General features: G+C 36.4%; 1 long non-coding RNA gene across 2 annotated transcripts in view; it reads left to right on the plus strand.

Annotated features, from left to right (window-relative positions):
• Positions 1-17,045, plus strand: part of LOC109502464 — a 97,124-nt gene extending 80,079 nt beyond the window's left edge. The window contains exons 6-7 of one of the 2 annotated variants that reach the window (XR_006583396.1): positions 8,707-8,858; positions 16,245-17,045. This is a non-coding gene — a long non-coding RNA (uncharacterized LOC109502464). The remainder of the gene's footprint in view (positions 1-8,706; positions 8,859-16,244) is intronic. The other variant, XR_006583397.1, reaches the window with a different exon arrangement.
• Positions 17,046-23,746: the final 6,701 nt, after the last annotated feature.

Genomic DNA, 23,746 nt, shown 5'->3' on the forward strand with positions numbered 1-23,746 from the left:
TTACTATGCAACTTCTTGCTTTTGACCATTCAGTTCCAGTATCTATCCTCTGCCATGCACTGTGCCCAGAGACACTAGGATGGGATTTCTTGTCCTCTGGCTTCAGTCTGGGTTCAGACAGTGGAAGCATTTGCAGTATAGGTCACAGGGAGAGAGGAAAAATTTATTCCTCTAGTTTCTACACTGTGGCATTGTGCCACAAAATAAATGTATCCTTTGTCTAAAATTTACAGCTCCTTTCAGTTAGCTCTCTGTGTACAATGTGCTCTCCCTCTCTCTCTCTCTCTGTCTCTTGCTGTCTGTATGTCTTTCTCTATTTCTGTCTTGTGTGTTCTGGAGACACTCCATATGACTCTCATTGCTTCAGGCCTGCAGGTGTTAGCATTGTCCTACTGTTACTGGCCCCAGGATACTACACTACCTTTTATGGTTTCCTTACATTCTGTCCACACCTTTGTAAACAGATCCATTTATGAAATTCTCCTCACATAACAAATTTGAGACGTTATTATTTTTGGGCCAAGACCTGTCTGCAGTAATTGGAACCAAGGATTGGAAGGGGTACTGGGACTGAATTGCTTACTTAGTTCAAGAGAACCTTCTTGCTACGGGGCATGGGACATGGGTAATTTTTTGCATACAATAGCAACATGACCATCTCAATATTCATAGCAGTGGCATGGGATTAGGTATAGGTAGAGGGCAAGGTATTGAAAGATCAACTGTGAATTTAGCTGCTATCATGGGAATCATGATTTTAAAAATTAGGGTCCTAGAGAGTGCATACAGGGAAATGAAGAATTTTAAAGCTTAGAATATGTATAGAAAAGCCAAACAGCCCCAAAGGCTATTTAGGAGTGCTATCTATCTTATTGCGGCAGGGCAGATACAACTGACAAAGTAATGGACCTAGCTGTAAGAGGTACAGAAATTGAGCCCCAATTAAATGTTCAGCATTGCCAAGTCTATTAGCTGAGGTAATAACAATAAAGGAGAAGCATGGGGACATAGAAATATGGGAAAGAGTCATTTGGGCAGACATAGACAAGGGTGACCCAAATCACCCTGAACCTCTTATGCTGGCAAACGCAGAATCTCTCCTTAATCTGTAAGAACCTGCCTCACCCCATATAAAAGATTTTTGATGGCAATATCTGTTGCCTCCCAAGGAGATGCTCAGTAACACAGGACTTCCCCTCACCAAGGCTGACCCAACCAATGCCACTGGTGTACAGTACCCATCCTGGACTATTCTCTAGGGTACAAGCCAGTTACCTGATAGAAGCCTGATTGCATGATACCTTGCATGTTCATCATGGAGGGGACAAAACTTAGTCTTTCATGATCTGGGTATGGATTTGTATTTCTTGCCCAAGTGCTTCTGCTAACACCACTATTAGTGCATTTATAGGATAGCTTAGCCATTGCCTTAGCCATTCTTCATGACATTGCCTCTGATCAGAGGACTCATTTGACAAGAAAGGAAGTGTAATAATGGGTTAATTTTTGTGGAATTAATTGTTTTATCATGTGCCCCATTGAATAGAAGCAGCCAGATTATACATGGAGGAATGACTTGCTGAAGCTTAGTTAAAATTTCAGTTGGGAAGTAATAATTGTCAGAGAAATGAGTCCTATAATACTGTTTTATCCTTTATGATTTTCCTATACCTCAACTTTTATGAAATTTTCTTCCATTTATCAAGTAGGTCCATTTTTACTCTTATTTTCTGCCCCTCTGTATATAACCTGATTTGTAACTGATCAGTTGAAGTCAGGGTGCATTTCTTGGGATTTATGGAACTAAACAGATAAAGGGATAGTTGTGAAAGGTTTGGCACTTTAGCTGTAGAATGTTGCTAGTAATTAAGAAGGTACTTGTATGACAGCCCAAAATTTAATCTGAGAGGTTAAATTCAACTGTAAATGGAGCAAACTGTTTTTTTCCAAATGTTGTATCTTCGTTATTTTGGCAACAGAAATTTTTTTAAAAACAAAATTCAGATACTTTAAAACTATAGATGTGGCCTCAGTGGGCGAGAAAAATAAATAACTGGAGACTCTACAGATATTAGCCCCTATTCAGAGACAGGTTAAGTAGCCTCTCTGAAGTCTGTTTGGCATGGTTCTTTGCTAAATCTTGGTTTCATTTGTCTAAAAAGGAACATCTTGGAAGGGGTTTTAAATGCCTATGTCCCAAATAGCAAACTCCATATAGGAATCATACAATTTTCCTCCTATTGGTGGTGGAGGTTTGGGAGGGAGTTGAGTCGCTTGGTGACACAGATTTGTAAAGCTAAACATCCTAGGCTTCAGGTTAGGCTAAAGGTTACTTGAAGGTTAATTTAAAATTTATTTTTATTTTTATTTATTTATTTTTTTCAATATATGAAGTTTATTGTCAAATTGGTTTCCATAAAACACCCAATGCTCATCCCAACAGGTGCCCTCCTCAATACCCATCACCCACCCTCCCCTCCCTCCCACCGCCCATCAATCCTCAGTTTGTTCTCAGTTTTTAAGAGTCTCTTATGCTTTGGCTCTCTTCCACTCTAACCTCTTTTTTTTTAATTTAAAAATTAATAATTTTTAAAAAAAATTTTTTTTAACATTTATTTATTTTTGGGACAGAGAGAGACAGAGCATGAACGGGGGAGGGGCAGAGAGAGAGGGAGTCACAGAATCGGAAGCAGGCTCCAGGCTCTGAGCCATCAGCCCAGAGCCCGAGCCCGAGGCAGGGCTCGAACTCACGGACCGCGAGATCGTGACCTGGCTGAAGTCGGACGCCCAACCGACTGCGCCACCCAGGCGCCCCCTTTTTTTTTTTTTTAATTTTTTTTTTCAACATTTATTTATTTTTGGGACAGAGAGAGACAGAGCATGAACGGGGGAGGGGCAGAAAGAGAGAGAGACACAGAATCGGAAACATAAAAATTAATAATTTTTTAAACTTAGTGCTGAATCATATGTTCTGGCCCAGTACTCCAGAATCCAGACAATTGTGTTGAATTCTGTTTATGTCTCTTAATAGCTACACCCATTTTTCTGGTTCTATCCCTTTTGATAGAGTTTTTAATGTTGAATTGTATTCCACAATCCTGAAAATTATAATTTTGAAAACCTATCTAATAATTTGTGATGATTCTACAAACTTTGTTGACATACAGTTAGGCTGAATCTGTTCATAGCTACCCTTTTACATACATAAACTTGAAATGCCTGACCACTAATGGTGAAAGCCTAGAGGTATTAAAGGGCAAATTGTACTTATAGCCCTAGACAGAGATCAACACATTCATTGTATATACCAGCAGAAGTTTGCACCTCCTAGAAATCACATACTTTCCTGATCATATTTTACCAGAGGCTATTCTTGCAGCTCATATTTTAGAGATTTTAGCAAGTCATTGACTTGTAACTTTATATTTATATTCTTTTGAACTAAACTGATGCCAGATAGAGTATGGATAAAGGCCCAAATCAAGAGGCTCCAACAGTCTATGAACAGTATATGTCTTAGTGCAAGGTTCTGATGCCATGCATCAGGCCCTGTAAGTCCCATGGAACCACTTGGGGTTTTTCACAGACATTATGTGCATATTCCTCTCTCCATTTATCCCGAAGTACCCTTCTCTTTTTATCCTTCGTTTTTCAGGTCCCATCCCATGGAAAGCATTCCCCAGTGTCTCAAGCCTATGGCAGGTTTTCATCTAATGTGCATTTACAGTGTGCATCCACTGTTTATTTTGCAGTTGACTCTTCCCTCCACTAAATTATATGCTCCTTGAAAGAAGGAACTGTAATTATTTATAATTGTGTTCATAGTAGTAGCTTAATGCTTATGAATATGATCTTTGCTATCTGTGAAACCTGAGTTCAAGTTCCAATTTGCCATTCATAATTTGTGTTGCCCTGGATGAACTATTTGGACTCTGTGAGCCTTAGTGTCTTCATTTGAGAGATATGAAAAATAGAATTACCTAATACAAGTATTTTGAAAATGAAATTGTATATATACAAAACCCTTAGCTTAGACCCTGGAGGATATGCATACTAAATAATAATTATAAAGTATTACTAACAGATGTAGAATAAATCTTTAAGTTCCCATACATACCTGTTGAACTTGAATGCTTAACAAAAATGGAACCATATAATTATTTTGAATTATTGGCTCACAGAAAAAAAGTGTTGCTCATCAAGCAAGTAAAAATTAAGGGCAATGAACAAGATCTGACAATTAGTTTTCATTACCGTGCCATTGCAAACATTACCCTACCGCCCACACACATATTATTATGTTTGAATAAGTTATAATATTACTATGAAAATGTCTTCAAAATACTGAAATTGAGAATTATTGTAACAGTTAGTTTGCCCTGATTGATAAGAATATTGTTGAAAGAATAAAGTTCAAGCTCACTTTTATGACACAACAAGTTTTTCATGATCTTTCTTTTTTCTTTCCTAACCTAGCTTTCTGTGAGCTCCATTCCATATTTTTAGATTCTTGTCATATGCAGTTTTATCACAAATGCACTCATACAATAGTTTCCATTCCTCCCATTTTCCATAGTAGACACTCAATACTCTTTCAACATTCAGATCATAAGGCATTTTGCTGATAAAACTTTTCCAATAATCTAGTGTATAATTTACCTTTTTATTTTTTGTGTTCCCACCATACCCTATAGATTTCATGGCACATTTCTTCATATGGATGTGTCTTCCTGTAAACCACATGAGGGAAGACTCAGGTATTATAGCAAATGCTTATATCAAAGCAAAGCAGCAAATGGCATCGTATTCTAAGCATATTTAAGAGATATTAGTAACTGTAATGCTTATATCTCAATTCCACTTGTTCTCCATGACATTAATAAACATCTATTTGTTTTTCAAATTTTCAGAAGAATTCTTAGGTTCTTAAGTGTACATTTGTATATGTAGATCAATGTACTTGACTTACATGATCTGGGAAGAGACTCTTTACAGGAATCAGGAAAACATGCTTATAATATTCAGGGATATTTTACCTTAATGGAGTTCTTATTTTCTCTTAAACACAATCAGTACGTTGCCCAGAGGAGTAAAATAATAACATATGAGAGCAGTGAAAATAAAGACAAGATTTCCATACAAAGCAAACTGGACAGTATCCAATTTGTATATAAAATGAACTTCTATAATTTGGTCAATATAAAAACACTGAATTTAAATTTAGTACCATTATTTAAGTCAAATCAGACCAATAAGTCTACTCTTCTGAGTTCAAACTCAGATGAATACTGCCTGAGTGAGGTCAGTTGCAGGGCTAGAATTTACTGTATCCATTGTGCTCAGCATGAGACGAAACAAAATGGAAACTTGTGTTGGCCTATTTTGGCTGCTCCTTGTTTGACCTACGTTTGGGATGCAGACTCCTTCTCATTCTTCTGCTCTCTCTTATCTGTCCTTTTTGTCCTGATTGTACGAGGGAAGCTGGGTTACGGCTGACCTTCCTAAAGCAGTCATATAATCTCTCCCTGCTCTTCCCCTGCCAAGGAATTGTTCAGATATATAGATTGAGACGCGAATGGAAGTTCAGCCTCTATTCGTTAGAAATGTGATATTATACAAGTTTCTTAAACTCCCTGAAGCACAGTTTCTGCCTTTGCTAAATGAGATTCCATGTGTTCACAGGATGTTTGTGAGAAGTGGTAGAATGCATATGAAAGCAGTAAATAAATTGCCACACACTATGCAAAAGTGAGTTTAGTGTTGTAAATCTGTGCTACATTGGGAGTGCCAGTAGGCAGGGAATGTTTTATCTTGAACTCTCCAGTATTTTTCTTTTAAGGCTGGTGTTGGTAGAAAAGAGTGTTCTGTTACCACCTGTTGAGAGGTAGAATGTGAACATGGGGACATATCATGTTCCGGTCCATTCACTAGACAATGTTAGGAGTAATTGTCTGTAAAACCCGGTCTTCTATGTAGTTGAGGGTTTCATCTTTTGTCTTAGTACTTTAAAAATATTCTTGATGGAAATTGTTTAAAAATATATTTAATAGTGAAGGAACTAATGAAGAAGGATAGGTGGATTATTTATTGTGAACAGAAGAAAACATAAAATATATTCTGGCTCTACCTTATTGCCTTATAAAGAGCATAATCCCCATAATTTTCCATTTTATTAGTAATTTGGGGGCATCACTATGCATATTAACACTATAATGACTTCAGGGAATATGCTGCATATTGGGTTATTTGCCTTTATATCACATAACTCCAAATTGCATATTTTGAGATTTGATTGTTTTATAATTTTTATTTCCTCCTCTGCTGTCTCTTCCCTTCAGTATGGAGTAATACTTATATAGCCCTGTTTTTTGTTTTGTTTTGTTTTGTTTTGTTTTGCTTATTTGATGATTTCTCATAGCAGTCAAGAGAGAGCCAGGGTGCCTGGGTGGCTCAGTTGGTTAAGCATCCACTTTGACTCAGGTCATGATCTCTTGGGTTCTTGGGTTCAAGCCCCGCATCAGGCTCTGCACAAATAGTGCACTATTTGTGCAGAGCCTGCTTGGGATTCTCTCTCCCTCTCTCTCTGTCCCTCTCCCACTCGCTCTCTCTCTCTGTCTCAAAGTAGAAAACAAACAAACAAATAAATAAGTAAATAAATAAAACTTAAAAAAGAAAAAGTCAAGAGAGAGCCAATGTATTCCAAATAAGGCCATCTCTCTATAGGCCTCTCTCAGAAGAAGCCCAGTGGGCATTCCAGGACTCAGAACTGCAGAGAGTCCTCAAACTTCCCCGAACCCCATAAGATACTCAAAAACTTTTCCCCAGAGTGTGCCTCAGGATAGTCAGGATTAATAATCAGGACTAGAAGCCAAGGGTTTTCAGGTTATCACTCATTTCCTACACTTTAATCCTTTTTGTCCAGGATATGTACTTTTTGGTCCCATTTCTCACTTCTGAATCTCCTCTAATGTGTCTTCTGCAAGTCATGCTCAGTGAAAAGGCAAAGACTATCTGGGACTGAAAGAGTGAATATCAGCTCAGACTGAAAAGCATCCCTACCAGTCATTAGGCTGGAAGGTCAGACAGGGATAAAGGCAGCTACAAAGTTAATAGGATGCAGCATTTCTGCAGAGTTCATGCACCAACTGTCAAATGTCCCCTCTTTGAGTGATTATTACGTTCTAGACCCACTTTGCTATACTGTTATTGGAGACAACAATTTGCTAAACCACCCTCCTTCATGACAGCATTTAATCCCTAGTTCAGTCTTTTCCCAATTTTACCTCAGAAATAGCAACCAATCCAGAACTGATCCTTGCTTCCCTTAGATGCTCCTCAGAATCCTTCAGCAGGAATCCAACCCATATAAAGCATGCTTTCCCCTTCCCTCTTGTTGAAAACTGAATTCCATGATTCCTCTGGAGTACCTTTCTTCTTGTGAAGTCAGTAAATTTTATTTTATCAGACTGCAGGTTTGTCCCTCATGGTCTTTGGCTGAGTAGAGTGTAACACCGGTTACTGGAACATCCCCTTTATCACTAATCTCTTTTCTGAACATAACATTAATATCATGTTCTAACTGGATCTGGGCCCTTCTTCCCCTGCAGCCCTCCTCAAAGTAAGAGCTATATTTTCCTCATGTGTCTTATAACACTGGGCCTGCAGGTGACTATATGTCCTCTTGGCTGATTTCAGGTCATCCTTCTCCTTTCAAACACTCAGTTTTAGGGGTGTCTGGGTGGCTCAGTCAGTTAAGTGTCCAACTTTGGCTCAGGTCATGATCTCCTGGCTTGGGAGTTCGAGCCCCGCATTGGGCTCTATCCTGACAGCTCAGATAGGATGCTGAGGATCGGGGCCTGCTTCCGATTCTGTGTCTCCCTCTCTCTCTGCCCCTACCCTGCTCTTGCTCTATCTCCCTCTATCTCAAAAATAAATAAACATTAAAAAAATAAAACACTCAAGTTTTAAATCTTATTTCACCAGATTATATTACTGCCCCCTACTCACCTTGTTGTATTGCCATCATCTCCCTCACCCCTACTTATTCCCTGAAATTTTAGCTCTTGTCTTATTGACACTCTACAACAATACAGTTGTTACAATTCCTGGTAATGTTAACATCTGTATAGATGATACTTCCAATACCCTGGTCCCTCAGTTCCTTGACTTATTCTTCTCTTATGACTTTTGTCTTCAGCCATCCCTAAATGATTCACTCCCACTGACGTGTTTTAGATGCTGTTAGTACACATAACTTAATTCCTCCATAATCTCAATTTCAACCCTCTGCTCCCTGAATACCATCTTCTTTTTCCTTATGCTCTTGACTGTCCAACTCCCATAATTTTTCAATCCTACTGGGTGTAATTCTACCAGCATTTAAGAGCCTGTAACCACCTTTGTGATTTCACTTTCCTCATTTTTTGCCTTAGGTCTTGTCCTTTATTATTATAATAACTTCTTATATGATCAGGAAAAGCAAAAGAATGTTGTTTAATCCAACTCTGCCCCTACTCTATGTCTGCATGACTGAACCTGACTGGAGAAGAACACAAAATCATGCTGTCTGATTTCATTTCATTTTATAATTTTTGCTTGACAAATTGTGTTTTTTATTGTGACACAACATACATAACATAAAATTTACCATTCTAACCGTTTTGAAGTATACAATTCATTGGCATAAGTGCATTTGCATTGTTGTAGAGCCATCATCACCATCCATCTCCAGAGCTTCTTCATCTTCCCAAACTAGGACTCTTCATCTAGGATAAATCTTCACTCCTCACTCTCCAATCCCCTGGCAACCACCAGTCTACTTTCTGTCTCTATGAATCTGACTGCTCCTGGCACCTCAGGTAAGTGGAATCATACAATATTTTTCCTTTTGTGACTGGCTTATTTTGCTTAGTATAAAGTCTTCAAGATTTGCCCATGCTGTTGCATACGTCAAGAGTTTATTCTTTTCTTTTTAATGTTTATTTATTTTTGAGAGGGGGAGAGAGAGAGAGATTGTAAGCACAAATGGGTGAGGGGTAGAGAAAAGGGGGGAAGAGGAACAGAAGCAGGCTCTTCACTGACGACAGAGAGCTTGATGTAGGGCCTGAACCCATGAACCCTGAGATCATGACCTGAGCTGAAATTAAAGTTGGATGCTTAACGGAATAAGCCATCCAGGTGTCCCTAGAATTTCATTCTTTTTTAAGGCTGTATGTATATACCATATTTTGTCTATCTATTCAAGATTTTATTTTAAATTTATGATCACTTATTTCCTGTAAGCCTCCATGATGCTAGATTGTTTTTACTCTGTTCACACGTTTATTATACTCTCTCTCTTAGACTGTTATTTCATACCTTATTCTAGTTTCTCAAACCCATAAGACTTTACTCTTAGCTATTGATCTTGCTTTCTATATTACTGAGAAAGTAGAAGCAATCAAGAGAGAATGTTTGTCAGATCCCATTGCCATATCTACCAATGAAACTTTGCACCAATATACACTGTCTTTCCCCCTCTCATGATCATCTATTTTGCGCCAGCTTACATTCCTTTTTATCATTACTCAAGGTCATTGCTATGACAGTTGTCCTCTCTTTTGCCTACATCATCAGATTTCCTCATGGATTTGACCTTTTCCATCAGTATACAATATGTTAGAACTTCTTCCATCTTAAAACAACAAAACCCTTCCTAGTATTTTTCTTTCCTATGAACCCACAAACCGTGAGATCATGACATGAGCTGAAGTCAGATGCCCAACTGACTGAGCCACCAAGGTGCCCCTGCTTTAATTTCTTTTTTGAAATTCGTTCTAATATTTTGCTTCAACATCTCTTATCAAAGTCACTAATGATTTCCAAATTCTGAAATCCAATGTAAACTTCTCAGTCCTCACATTACGTGACCCATCTAAAACATTTCGTGCCTGTGATCTCTTCCTTTGCTTTGATGCACTTTTTCTTGCTTGGCTTCCTGGACAACTATTGCTCCTGACTTTTCTTCTATCCCACTGACCTTTTCTTATTAGTATTCTTTGCTGTTTTTTTTTTCCTTTCTCATTTCTCTGATTTCAAAATGATAGAGGGCCCAGGTCCTAGTCCTTAGTCCCCTTTTAATTTTGTGTTTAGTGCTTGAGTCTTCAAAATCTTAACCAGTCTCATGCATTGTATGTTAATAATAATCTGATGGCTACCAAATTTGTTTCGGATGGTCTTTTCTCTGAACTCCAGATTTATGTATTTAGTTGACTGATTGAAATCTTTACTTACATATGTGATGGCTGTCTCAAACTCAGTGTGTTCCAAACTGAACTTCTCGTGTTGTTTTTTTTCCCCCCAAACCTACTGCTCTACTAGTCTTTCCCTTAATAAACTGCAATTGTATTCTTCTAATTGCTGAAATAAAAAAAAATATTGGAATCATCTTTGATTTTTCTTCTTCTTTTATAACCCACAACCATTCTGTCAAGAAATCTTACTATCTGTACCTTCACAATGTGACTATGCTCTGACCACCTTACATAGTTTCTTCCTTCACTTCCTGTATGTCTTTATTTAAACGTCACTTTCTCAGGCTAGGTCACATTGGACATTCACACCCAGACACAACAGTTTCTATTTTCCTTTCTTCTGGGCCATCATCACTAGTTAACAAACTGTACATTTTAGTTATGTACCTTTTACATTGCACATGAGAGTAAAGGCATTTGTTTTGTTTACTGTTGTAAACAAATACTATTGTATTGTATCCTGAGTGCTTAGACCAATGCCTGACACATTTGCAATTTAATAAATAGTTGCTGGATGAGTGAAGGAGATATTAGTACTGAGAGTTAGGAAAAGCACAAGTTTTAGAGCTGTGTGTACAAGAACAAATAGGTCCTTGGTTATTATCTCCATGGTTCTCCTATGAGTAAAATTTTAGTTTTATGAAGTAGCAGTTTAATAACAATAATAACAACTAAGTACTTATTATGTGCAGAAGCCATCCCACATGCTTTATTCACTTCTTATTTAAGCCACACAACCATAAGAAATAGATATCATTATCTCTGTTATAGGCAAAGCAGCTTGTTCAGAATCACCTTGCTAGCGAGTGATTATGCTGAGATTCAAAATGAGTTTCATCTGACTCCAGAGCTCAATTTTTTTTCCCCCACTATAACACATGGCCTACTTTTTGGCTCTTGGCTGGTGTTTTGGTTAATGGGGTATTAATGTGGGCAATAAATTTATCAGAATTTTGTTTATTATGTGAATTTAAGTATAATGCAGTTTTAATATTTTCTGTATTTGTGGGAGATCTGAATAGTCAAAATGTAGGGCAAACATTGTTTTTATTTTTAATTGAAAATTAAATTTTGTGCTGTGTCAAAATCTGCATGCATTTAATAGTAGAAATGGATATGCTTGATCTTTTTTGGTGTATTATTTGGTTATTAAAAATGGAATTTTATTTGGTTTGACTATTTCTCTTGCATTTAAGAGACTATAAAAAGGCTCTCCTGCAGCTAATTTAAAAATAACAGCAAATTCTCAGGGATGTAATGCAAATATCTGCTGGGAGGCAAAGCCTGTTTCATTTTATTTATTTATTTCTGCATTCATTACATTGATTACACTGCAGTCGGATTCAGGGACCCTAACAATGGAAGAGAAAAATGGATTGGTACATGTGAGAGAAAATTAGTGGGCTATTTGTCCTGCATTTGGACAAAACATTGTGATTTTTGTTTTGAGTTTTATAAATCATTCATTTTGGGACTGTGATAAGCAGCATTGATAGCACTCAATTTTCCCAAGGTAAGTTGGAGCATTTTCTTTTCTTTTGTCACATTTTTGGTTATGGGATAAAAACGTGTTGTTAAATTAATCTACTTTCATGTATAAAACTTCCTTTCTTAGATCAAAGAAGATGTTCATTGTCAATTATACATACTTGAGTGACTGGTTTAGGCATTGGAAGAACTGATTCCTAGCTCCAACTTTTACATTTTCTTAATCTCTGTGCCTTGATTTTTTTCTTCTGAAAACTCAGAGTAATCCTTATCCTGTTTATTTAATGGGCACATTGAAACCTTCATTAGGTAATTTATGAAAAATTACTTTGTAAGTTGGAATCCCTATGTAAATGTAAAATGATAGTGGTTTTGTTACTATTCTATGGCTTAAAAGCATTACCAAATGTTTATCAACTTTATACTGTCTCCAAAGTTAAGGGTTTTGAATTGTAGCATTCACTTTTTATTTATTTATTTTTAAAATTTTTTTTTCAACTTTTATTTATTTTTGGGACAGAGAGAGAGAAAGAGAGAGAGCATGAACGGGGGAGGGGCAGAGAGAGAGGGAGACACAGAATCGGAAGCAGGCTCCAGGCTCTGAGCCATCAGCCCAGAGCCTGACGCCGGGCTCGAACTCACGGACCGCGAGATCGTGACCTGGCTGAAGTCGGACGCTTAACCGACTGCGCCACCCAGGCGCCCCTAGCATTCACTTTTTAAAATTATTTTTTAGTTAATGAAGAATTTCCTGGAGTATAAAGTAAGCCATTCATGGAGTTAAACTACAGTACTGGTAGCTAACCAAAATCCTAAAACTTACTCGGACTGTATTTTATTTTTCATCTTCATTTTTTTGTTACTAGTATAATTAATGTTAATATATATAAATTGTTTCTGTTTTTGTGGTTATAAACAAGGCAGTGATGCATATTTGAGTGCATATGCTTTCACATATTTGTATAATTTAATCCTGAGTTTTCTGGTTGACATGGCATGCAATTTATAAGAGATTTTGCCAAGATCCTAGCTGTGTTCAAATGGAAGACCCTTTCGTTAGCCTTTCCCCAATTCTTCATTTTTTAAAAAGTTTATTTATTTATTTTGAGGGAAAGGGAAAGAGGGAGGAGGGGCAGAGAGAGAGAGAGAGAGAGAGAGAGAGAGAGAGAGAGAGAGAAAGGGAGAATCACAAGCAGGCTCAGCACTCCCAGCTCAGAGCCTCATGCGGGGCTCAAACCTGCAAATTGTGAGATCATGACCTGAGCTGAAACCAAGGGCCAGACACTTAACTGACTGAGCCACCCAGGCAACCCCCCCCCACCAATTCTTCATTTTAAATCTATAATTTTAAATCCGCAAGATGAGCATCTGAACATCACATTCCATAGTGTATGTAAGTAGTGAATCGTAATCAATTTATATGTCAAAAAATAAAAAGAAAAAAATAAGACTTTTTATTATTGATTTCTAGTTTAATTTTATTGTGGTCAGAGAACATACTTTGTATAACCTGTGCTCTTGGTTTTATGGCCCAGAATATGGTCTATCTTAGAAAATGTTCTCTGTGCCCTTAAAAAGAGTGTATATTCTACTGTTGTTAGGTAGAGTGTTTTATCAATGTCAATTAGACATTGGTTGGTTGCTACTGTTGTTCAAGTTTTCTATACCTGTATTAGCTTGCTAGGGCTTCTGTAACAAAATACCACAAACTGAATATCCAAAGGTCTCAGATCAAGGTATTGGCAGAGCCATCCTTCTCCTGAAGGCACTAGGAAAAAGATTTATTCCAAACCTCTCTTCTAGCTTCTGGTAGTTCCTTGGCTTGTGGCGGCATAACTCCAAAATTCACATAGCATTATCCCCATGTGCTTGTCTCTGTGTCCAAATTTCCCTGATTTTTTTTTAATAACTCAATCCAATCATATTGGATCAGGGACCTATCATACACTGGTATGACCTCATCTTTAATTTAACTAACTACGTCTGCAATGTGCCATTTCAAAATAAGGTCACATTCTGAGATCTTGAGGATCAAGACTTCAACATGTAAATTTTGAGGGGGGAGGGACAATTTAACCCTTCACAATATCATTACTGATTTTTGGCCCACTTTCCTATATATTACTGAGACAGGTATTAAAATATCCAACTCTATGTATTTGTCTATCTTTATATTTCCTTACAGTTCTATCAGATTTGCTTTATGTATCTTCAAGCTCTATTATTAGATACATAGCTATTAGAATTGTTATGTTCTTTTGGTGAATTAACTACTTTATCATTATGAAATAAACTTACTTATCCTTGGTAAATATATAATATATTTTGTTTTGAAATTAATTTCGTCAAATATTAATATAGACTCTATGCTTTCTTTTGATTTGTGTTTATCCAGATCTATATTTATCTACATATCTTCTTATTAGTCATCTTTTATCCCCCCTCATTTCTGTGTTTCATTTCATAAGCTATGGATTCTTGGAAATGTTTTGACACACAGGCCCTGTAAAGATTTCATACAAAATGTTTCATAGCTTAAACAATCCTCACTGTGTGAAGAGATCAGCAATTCTTCCTTAGAGGCCTCACCTATTATTTTCAGCCAGACAACATACAGATGAGGCATAAAAAAGAACTTGGGGAACCATGTGAGATGTCTGAGATATCTCCCTACTTTGTGCTTCTTAATTTTGTGTGTCCTTGAAATTACTAGTTAAATTTGGTCGTAATTAAGATCTCTGATTTGTAGGAATCTAATCCATCTGACAATCGATCCTTTCTGTTGGCTCATACACCTAAACATTTAGATGCTCATCTGTGAAAAAAAGAATTTTAAGTTTTTAAAAACATTTTGATTTTAAGGCTTAGGGAATGGCAAGGAAACAAACTTACCAATCAAAGATTGATTACTCTCTTCAGATTTAAAACAGATAAATAGTAACTCTGAAACTGGAAATAGTTATTCCATTCAAAGTTCTAATCCCTAACAAATCTGTTACTATTTTCCCTCTTCTATATTCTGATACGTGTTCCACAGGTAGGAGGAGGTTTGCTTGACCTTGCTGAGAAGAGGGGTGATTTGTCTAAATGACGGTCCCCTAATGTTATCTAAGTTCCCTGTTTTCTTGCCTGGTCAGTGTACATTTGCCGTACATGCTGCTGTGTTTTGAGTTGGTGAGACTCATCTTCTGGTCTCTCTGCAGTGCCAAGGAATAGGAGAATGTCTGCCTCCATCTGCTGACCAGGCACCATCTTGGAATCTGATATTCCTGAAGGTTCTTTGAGACTCAGCCGTATCATCCCTCAAGCCCCAAACAAGACCTTGTGTCACCTCATCCCTCACCTCAATGGCCCTATGTCAGACTCACTTGCTTCAGACTATGTGAATACTTGGATATTTTTCATAACCCACAGACCAAAGGAGTCTCTGGAGAGGGTTGTTTCCTCCTACCATCTTTTGTCCAAATGTTCTTCACACAATTTCTAATTTGCTGCAGCTCTTCTATATGTGGTAGATGATTTTCCTCTAGAGTCTCTAGTGGTAAGTGTGCTTTATGTCACTGACTCTTGCTAATAAACTGAGGGAATAATAAGGAGCTTCGCGTTCTACCTTTTTGCTCTACTCTTGGTACTTGCTATCCCTTTTGGCTTATCTCTCACAATCTTCTTCTTTCTTCTTTTGAATGGGAGTTTCCCTACAGCAAATACTTTTACCTTCCTTGAACCCATCCTCTGCTTCCTTATGCAGTAAATCTCAAACTAATACTTAATGGTTGAACAGTGTAGGAGGACATGATTTATGGGATCATAACCATATAATGGTTGGATATTTCCAAAATTACTGTCTCCAATTTGTAAAACAAACCAACCCCAAATGAAGGAAACAGATCAGAGAGTGTTGAGATTTTTAATAATATTTCCAAGGGTGTTGGAACTAGATGAAGCTATAGGGATGAATTAGCATTTATTGGAAAAATAATTGCCTGCAAGGGGTGCTGGAGGATGGTGCAAAGAATAGGGTAATTAAGTGAGGTATAAGTGTCCTGCTGACTCCTTCAATGAACAACACACTTACAGTTTATTTCACATAGTGCTTTTCATTAACCTTATAAGTTAGATCTTGTAAACATAGGAGCGCCTGGGTGGCTCAGTTGGTTGAGCTTCTAACTTTGGCTCAGTTCATGATCTTATGGTTTGTGAATTCAAGCCCTGCACTGGGCTCTGTGCCTACATCATGGAGCCTGCTTGAGATTGTCTCTCCCTCTCTCTCTGCCCCTGCCTTGCTCATGCTCACTCTCTCACAAATAAACATGGAAAAAAACAAAAAGAAACATAAATACTCCTTTATATATGAAGAACAAGAGAAGAAAGTTATAGCTAAGTGTGACAACAGCAGAATGTGAACCCACAAATGCCCATTTTGTGAATCCCAAACCTGTGTTTATCTATCATCTCCTTCTCTAGGTGCTATAAAAGACCTGAGGCTCATGTCTGCAGAACAACAGGCAGTCTATAATCTACCCCACTAGCACCAGTGAAAAGGAGTAAGTAGGCCATTGTGCCCTATGTGATTTTTTTCCCATGTAAGTAAAGCCTGTTCCCACCTATTTTTCTGATTAAAATCTTACGGATAGACACATCGGTAGGGAGACTATTCCTGAGTGCTGCATAGCTCTAGGGGGAAAAAAAGCCAATAAGAGAGATAAAGTTTAGGATTTGAAAAGGAGATAACTATAAATGTACATTGGCGTTTAGGGAGAAGCAAAGTGAAACATTTTTAGCAAAGGGTGTAGTAGATGCTTGAAAATATGTTGCTACAAAAAACCTAAATTGGACTCAACACTTCTTGAGACTTTGATCTAAATCAAAAGGTTTTTGGACAGCTTATAGATTTTTTTCTTCCCTGAAACTGTTGGAAGCCATAAGATTTGAAAAGGAATTTCACACAGATATGATTATCACAGCAGCGATAAACTGTTATCTCTACAGAACAGAAGTAGGCAAGTCAATGTTTTGTGGGACCAGGTTCCCCAGCCATGGAGATACCAGAGGCTGGTGTGGGAAACCCAAACTGAAAACATGGGATATTACACATGTTAAAAGAATCCTGATGAAGTTTAACCAGCATAAACTTTGCCAAATCATTTAAATGTAAATAAGATGCTTTTATATTGAATGGCTTGGAAAAGGCAACTTTTGCTCTTTCTCCACAAATTTTATTCAGTTTTTATTTTTAAAGTTTTATTTATTTATTTGGGGGGAGGACAGAGGGGCAGAGAGAGAAGAGAAAGAATCCTAAGCAGGCTCTGTGTGGTCTGTGAAGATCTTGATTTCGTGGGGCTCAGTCTCACAAACCATGAGATCATGGCCTGAGCCAAAATCAAGAGTTAAACAGTTAGCTGACTGAGCCACCCAGGCACCCCTCCACCAATTTGAATTTAACAAGAAAATATCTTATGCCAGCTAAAATTTTATCATCTAAAGCAATCGTTTCCACATTTTCCAAATTTTACTCCTTATTAATGAAACATTTTAAAACACACTTCTCCAAATTGTATTGCTTTTATTTAAAAATTTTAGTGTTAATATATATTATAAAAGTCCCTAAAAATGGAAATTTAAAGCACAAATAAAATTAAATAAATAATATTTTAAAATTTAAAAAACCTTTGCTTTTACTTAAAATACTGGTATTATTAATAAAAATATAATTGAATGTGTTTCATTCTTTTTGAAAAAGGTGGCTTAAAATTTTGTGATCCAGTTATCTAAAAGTCTTATTCTAAGGTCATACAATGTGGAGAAGATCCAATGCCATAGCTAGATTTCTGTGGATTCTTGAGTGAGTTATGAGTTTTAATAATCACTCTGGCTTTAAACTCTTATTCTTGTTGGATTGTCATTTATAGTGTCTGATGTCTACACTCTGTGCTCAATGCAGAGAACCAATAACTCTCCTTTCTGCAAACTGCATTGTACATATACAATGCACTGGGATATTTGACATCTCTGCTCTTAAATGTTATTGGTCCTCCCGACATCAAGACTTTCTCATTGACCAACTTTGTCTGCAGGTTCTGGCCTCTTCCTAGTGGACTACTTTTCCTCCTCTCCTCCCCTCAAATGCTTCTCTGATTGCTACATATGGTAATTTACTACTTGTCACTCAGCTCCTTCCATATCTGACTATATTTTAGGGTGATTTGTTGCAATAAACCATTGGCCCCAGTAAAGAACTTACAGAGACTTTAAATGTCTTTCTTTCTTTTCTTCCTCCATCATTCCTCTGTAGATGGAAGGGAAGAATACTGAGATTCAGCTTTGCACTCTGAATGATCCCACTGGCTTCAAAAAGAGTAATGGCTAAACATAGTTCTGTTGTTTTTTTTTAATTGAGGTGAAATTCACATAACATAAAATTATCCCTTTAAAAGTGTATGATTCAGTGGGACTTAGTACATTCATAATGTTGTACAACTACCATCTCTGTCTAGCTCAAAAACATTTTCATTACCCCACATGAAACCTCATTCCCATTCAGTATTCTCTATTTCCTCTTCTCCCAACCCCTGTCAGCACCTGCTTTCTGTCTCTGTGGATTTGTGTATCCTGGGTATTTTATATGAATGAAATCATGTAATATATGACTTTTTGCGTCTGGTTTGTTTCACTCAGTACAATGTTTGTGAGATTCATCCTTGTTGTAGCATGTATTAGTACTTTATTTTTTTAATGGTTGAATAATATTCCCCTTCTTATACATACCATAATTTGTTTATCCATTCATCTGTAAATGGATATTTGGGTTGCTTCTACCTTTTGGCTATTGTGACTAGTGCTTTATGAACATTTGTGTGCAAGCATTTAGTATAATTTTGGTTTTAAATACTTTTTTCCATTCCTTAATACTAGTTTCTCTTTTGCACATTTAATCAATTACTATAGTGATCTGACAGCTGTTGGAATACTTGAATTTTATATTGGTCACTATTTTGGCTTCCCATTCAATTTCTTGATCTCTGTTTTAGCTTCTGAGGAGCTTGTGTTTTAACTGTTTTCCTGGGGAGTGAGTAGAGGTCAATTATTTGGTCTGGCATCAGCTTGCACCTCACTGTGTAGGTGGGAATGAATATTGGGTCACCAGCTGAAGACATGCAGTATGAAGTTGACCCAAAAGTGATAATTTGAAGGAAAGACCCAGGAGTATTGAGCCTTGCAAATTGAAGACAAGAGGGCCATTAAATTAAAACCAGGTTCTGGGATTCAGTGGATATGATTTAATACAAAGACATGTTTCTGCCTCATTCCCATGTTCTTTTAGTGCATGTCTCCTCTGCTTGTGGTTTGCCTTGTCTTCTTTAGGTGAACTGTATTCATCAGTTACAGGCTAAGTGTTACATCTTCTTATCCCATAAATCAGAATTAAAAGACTGCTATCATCACTTTTGTTAGTGATCAGTTGTATTGATAAAAAAGTTTACTTAAACTGTGTCAGTTTCTGTGTAAGGCTTCTTCTGCCCTACATTGGAAGCACAAAGAGATTAAAAAGTAAGAAGCAATTGTAAGAAGGAGAGGACATTATTAACACTCAGTTACAACTTCTGAGCCATGAGTTAACTGCCTATCTACAAATCTATGTGTATGTGTTTTTTTCCAGCTAGTCAATTCCTCCTAAATCTTCCAGCAATTGTATAATCAATGCGGCTGCTTAAACACTTAAGGCAGATAGAGTCAATAAAATTTTCTAAAGAAATTAGAATTAACTCTGTGTTGTCTTTCATTCTTGGGGAAAAAGATCATATTTGTTGTCCATTTGACAGATTTTATTTGCAGATTTGTTTGAAGGAGTCAAAATTAAAGCAAATAAACATTATTAAAGGGAGAATACTGTTTGTAGATGAAGAATCTTAAGTAGACTTTTTTGTTAATTGCCAATGGCTTTTGTTTTCTTCAGCTTTTTTGAAGTACAATTGACATAAAATTGTATAAATGTACTATCTATGATAGTTTGATAAACATATATATTGTGAAATGATTACCATAATCAAGTTAATTCATATATCCATCACCTCACATTGTTACCTTTTTTTTGGAGAAAGAGTCAGAATACCTAAGATCTATTCTCTTAGCAAATTTCACATATTAAATGCAGTGTTATTAACTATAGTCACTATACTTTTCATTAGATCCCCAGAATTTATTCATTTTATAACTGGAAATTTATACCCTTGACCAACATCTTCCCAACATCTACACTCCATTCCCTGGTAACCACTATTCTACTCTTGAGTTCTGAATTCAACTTTTTAGATTCCACATATAAGTGAGATCATACATATTTGTCTTTCTATGTCTGGATTGTTTACTTAGGATAATGTCTAATCCATGTTGTTGCAAATAGCAAAATTTTCTTCTTTCTCATGCTAAATGATATTCCATTATATGTGGAGATATATATATATATATATATATATATATATATATATATCTGTGTGTGCATATATGTATATGTATATATATGTATATGTATATATATATATGTGTGTGTGTGTGTGTGGGGGGGTGGGTGGGTGTGTACACACAAATACCACATCTTTATCCATTCATTTGTTTGGTGAAACAAGTGAAGGTTGTTTCCATGTCTCAGCTATTTTGAGTAATGCTGCAATGAATTTAGGAGTGCAGATAATTCTTCAAAATACCCAGAGTTGGGATTACTGGATCATATGGTAGTTCTATTCTTACATGTTTGCATAACCTCCATATTGTTTTCCAAAATGGCTATATTATTTACATTCCTAAAAACAGTATACAAGGTTCCTTCTCTTCACCAATACTTGTCATCTCTTGTCTTTTTCATAAAAGCCATCCTATGGCACAAAAACAGACACTCAGATCAATGGAACAGAATAGAGAACCCAGAAATAGACCCACAAACGTATGGCCAACTAATCTTTGACAAAGCAGGAAAGAATGTCCAATGGAATAAAGACGGTCTCTTCAGCAAGTGGTGCTGGGAAAACTGGACAGCAATATGCAGAAGAATGAACCTGGACCACTTTCTTACACCATACACAAAAATAAACTCAAAATGGATGAAAGACCTAAATGTAAGACAGGAAGTCATCAAAATCCTCTAGGAGAAAGTAAGCAAAAACCTCTTTGACCTTGGCTGCAGCAACTTCTTATTCAACACGTCTCTGGAGGCAAGGGAAACAAAAGCAAAAATGAACTATTGGGACCTTATCAAAATAAAAAGCTTCTGCACAGCAAAGAAAACAATCAGGAAAATTAAAAGGCAACTGATGAAATGGGAGAAGATATTTGCAAACGAGGTATCCGATAAAGGGTTAGTATCCAAAATCTGTAAGTAACTCATCAAACTCATTACCCCAAAACCAAAAAATAATCCAGTGAACAAATGGGTAAAAGACATGAATATACACTTCTCCAGAGAAGACATCCAGATGGCCAACTGACACGTGAAAAAATGCTCAATGTCACTCATCAGCAGAGAAATACAAATCAAAATTACAATGAGATATGACCTCACACCTGTCAGAATGGCTAACATTAACAACTTAGGCAACAACAGATGTTGGCAAGGATGTGGAGAAAGAGGACCTCTTTTGCAGTGCTGGTGGGAAGGCAAACTGGTGTAGCCACTCTGGAAAACAGTATGGAGGATCCTCAAAAAATTAAAAATAGAACTACCCTATGACCCAGCAATTGCACTACTAGGTATTTATCCAAGGGATACAGGTATGCTGTTTCGAAGGGGCACATGCAACCCAATGCTTATAGCTGCACTATCAACAATAGCCAAAGTATGGAAAGAGCCCAAATGTCCATCGATGGATGAATGGATAAAGAAGAGGTGGTATATATATACACACACACACACACACAATGGAGTATTACTCAGGAATCAAAAAGAATGAAATCTTGCCATTTGCACCTATGTGGATGGAACTAGAGGGTATTATACTAAGTGAAATTAGTCAGAGAAAGACAAGTATCTTATGACTTCACTCATATGAGGACTTTAAGACACAGAACAGATGAATATAAAGGAAGGGAAGCAAAAATAATATAAAAACAGGGAGGGGGACAAAACATAAGAGACCTAAATATGGAGAGCAAACAGAGGGTTACTGGAGGAAGTGTGGGAGGGGAGATGGGCTACATGGGTAAGGAGCATTAAGGAATCTACTCCTGAAATTATTGTTGCACTATATGCTAACTAATTTTGATGTAAATTCAAACAATAACATTAAAAAAAAAGAAAAAAGAAGAAAAAAGAACGATGGCTATATAGATGATAAATATACAAAAAAAAAGCTATTCTAACAAATGTTAGGTGATATCTCATTGTGGTTTTGATTTGCATTTCTCTGATGATTAGTAATGTTGAGCATTTTAATTGACTACATATGTGTGAGTTTCTTTCTGGGCTCTCTATTCTATTCCATTGGTCTATGCATCTGTTTTTATGCCAGTACCATACTCTTTTTATTGCTATAGCTTTGCAATATAGTTTGAAATCATATAGTGTTATGCCTGTTCTCTTTCAATATTATTTTGGCTATTAGGGGTCTTTTGTGATTCCTGCAAACTTTAGAATTGCTTTTTCTATTTCTATGAGAATTGTCATTGGAATTTTGATAGGGATTGCATTGAATCTGTACATTGCTTTGATTAGTATGGACATTTTTACAATATTAAATTTTCCAATTCAAGAACATAGGATATTTTTCCACATATTTATGTCTTCTCCATTTTTTCAACAACGTCTCATAGTTTTCAGTGTACAGGTCCTTCATTTGCTTGGTTAAATTTATTCCTAACTATTTTGTTCTTTTTGACGCTATTGTTAATGGAATTGTTTTCTTAATTTCTTCTTCAGGAAATTTGTTGTTAGTGTATAGAGATACAATTGATTTCTGTGTCTTGATTTTGTATCCTGTGACATTATTGAATTTGACTATTATTCTAATAGTTTCTCCATGGAGTATTTCAGGTTTTCTATATGTAAGATCATGTCATCTGAAAATAGAGACAGATTCATTTCTGATTTGGAGGGCTTTAATTTCTTTTTCTTGTCTGATTACTCTGGCTAGGATTTTCAGTATTATGTTGAATAGAAGTCACCATTTTTTAAACAGCTGATTAAGCTATAATTTTCATATCATAAAATTCACATGTTTTTAAATGTGTAATTCCAGGAATTTGGGTCAGTGTACAGAGTTGTGCAATCACTACAATCTAGTTTTAGGGCATTCTGTTATTCCCAGAAGTTCCCTTACATCCATTTTACAGCAACCTTTATTCCTATGCTCAGCTTTAGGCAAACACTAATATACTTTCTGTCTCTATAGATTTACTGTTATGTAAATTGCATATAAATATAATCATACGACACTGAAGTATTTTGCATCTTGCTTCTTGTACTAAGCTTAATGATTTTGAGATTTATCTCTGTTGCGGCATGTGGCGGTATTTTTGTTCCTTTTTATTGCTAAATAACATTCCGTTGTGTGAATATACTACATTTTTTTCTCCATTGATGGGTATTTAGGATGTTTTCACTTTTTGGCTATTATAAATAATGCTGCTTTGAAGATTTTCGTATAAGTCTTTGTGTTGACATATACTTTCATTTTTCTTGGGTAGGTTCCTAGGAGTGGAATTGCTGTGGTATATACAAATTTATGTTTGCTATTTTAAGAAACTACCTTTGGTTTTCCAAACTGTATCATTTCACATTCCCACTAGTAATGTTTGAGATTTCCAGTCTCTCTACATCTTTAACAACACTAGTTATTATTTGTCTTTCTGTTATAACCATTCTTGTGGATGTGATGTGGTATGACATTGTGGTTTTAATTTGTATTTTCCTAAAGACTAATGATGTTTCGTATCTTTCCATATGCTTATTAGTAATTCTTATATCTTGTTTGGTGAAC

Source organism: Felis catus, chromosome A1 (genome assembly GCF_018350175.1).
Source record: "Felis catus isolate Fca126 chromosome A1, F.catus_Fca126_mat1.0, whole genome shotgun sequence".
NCBI classification, from domain to species: domain Eukaryota; kingdom Metazoa; phylum Chordata; class Mammalia; order Carnivora; family Felidae; genus Felis; species Felis catus.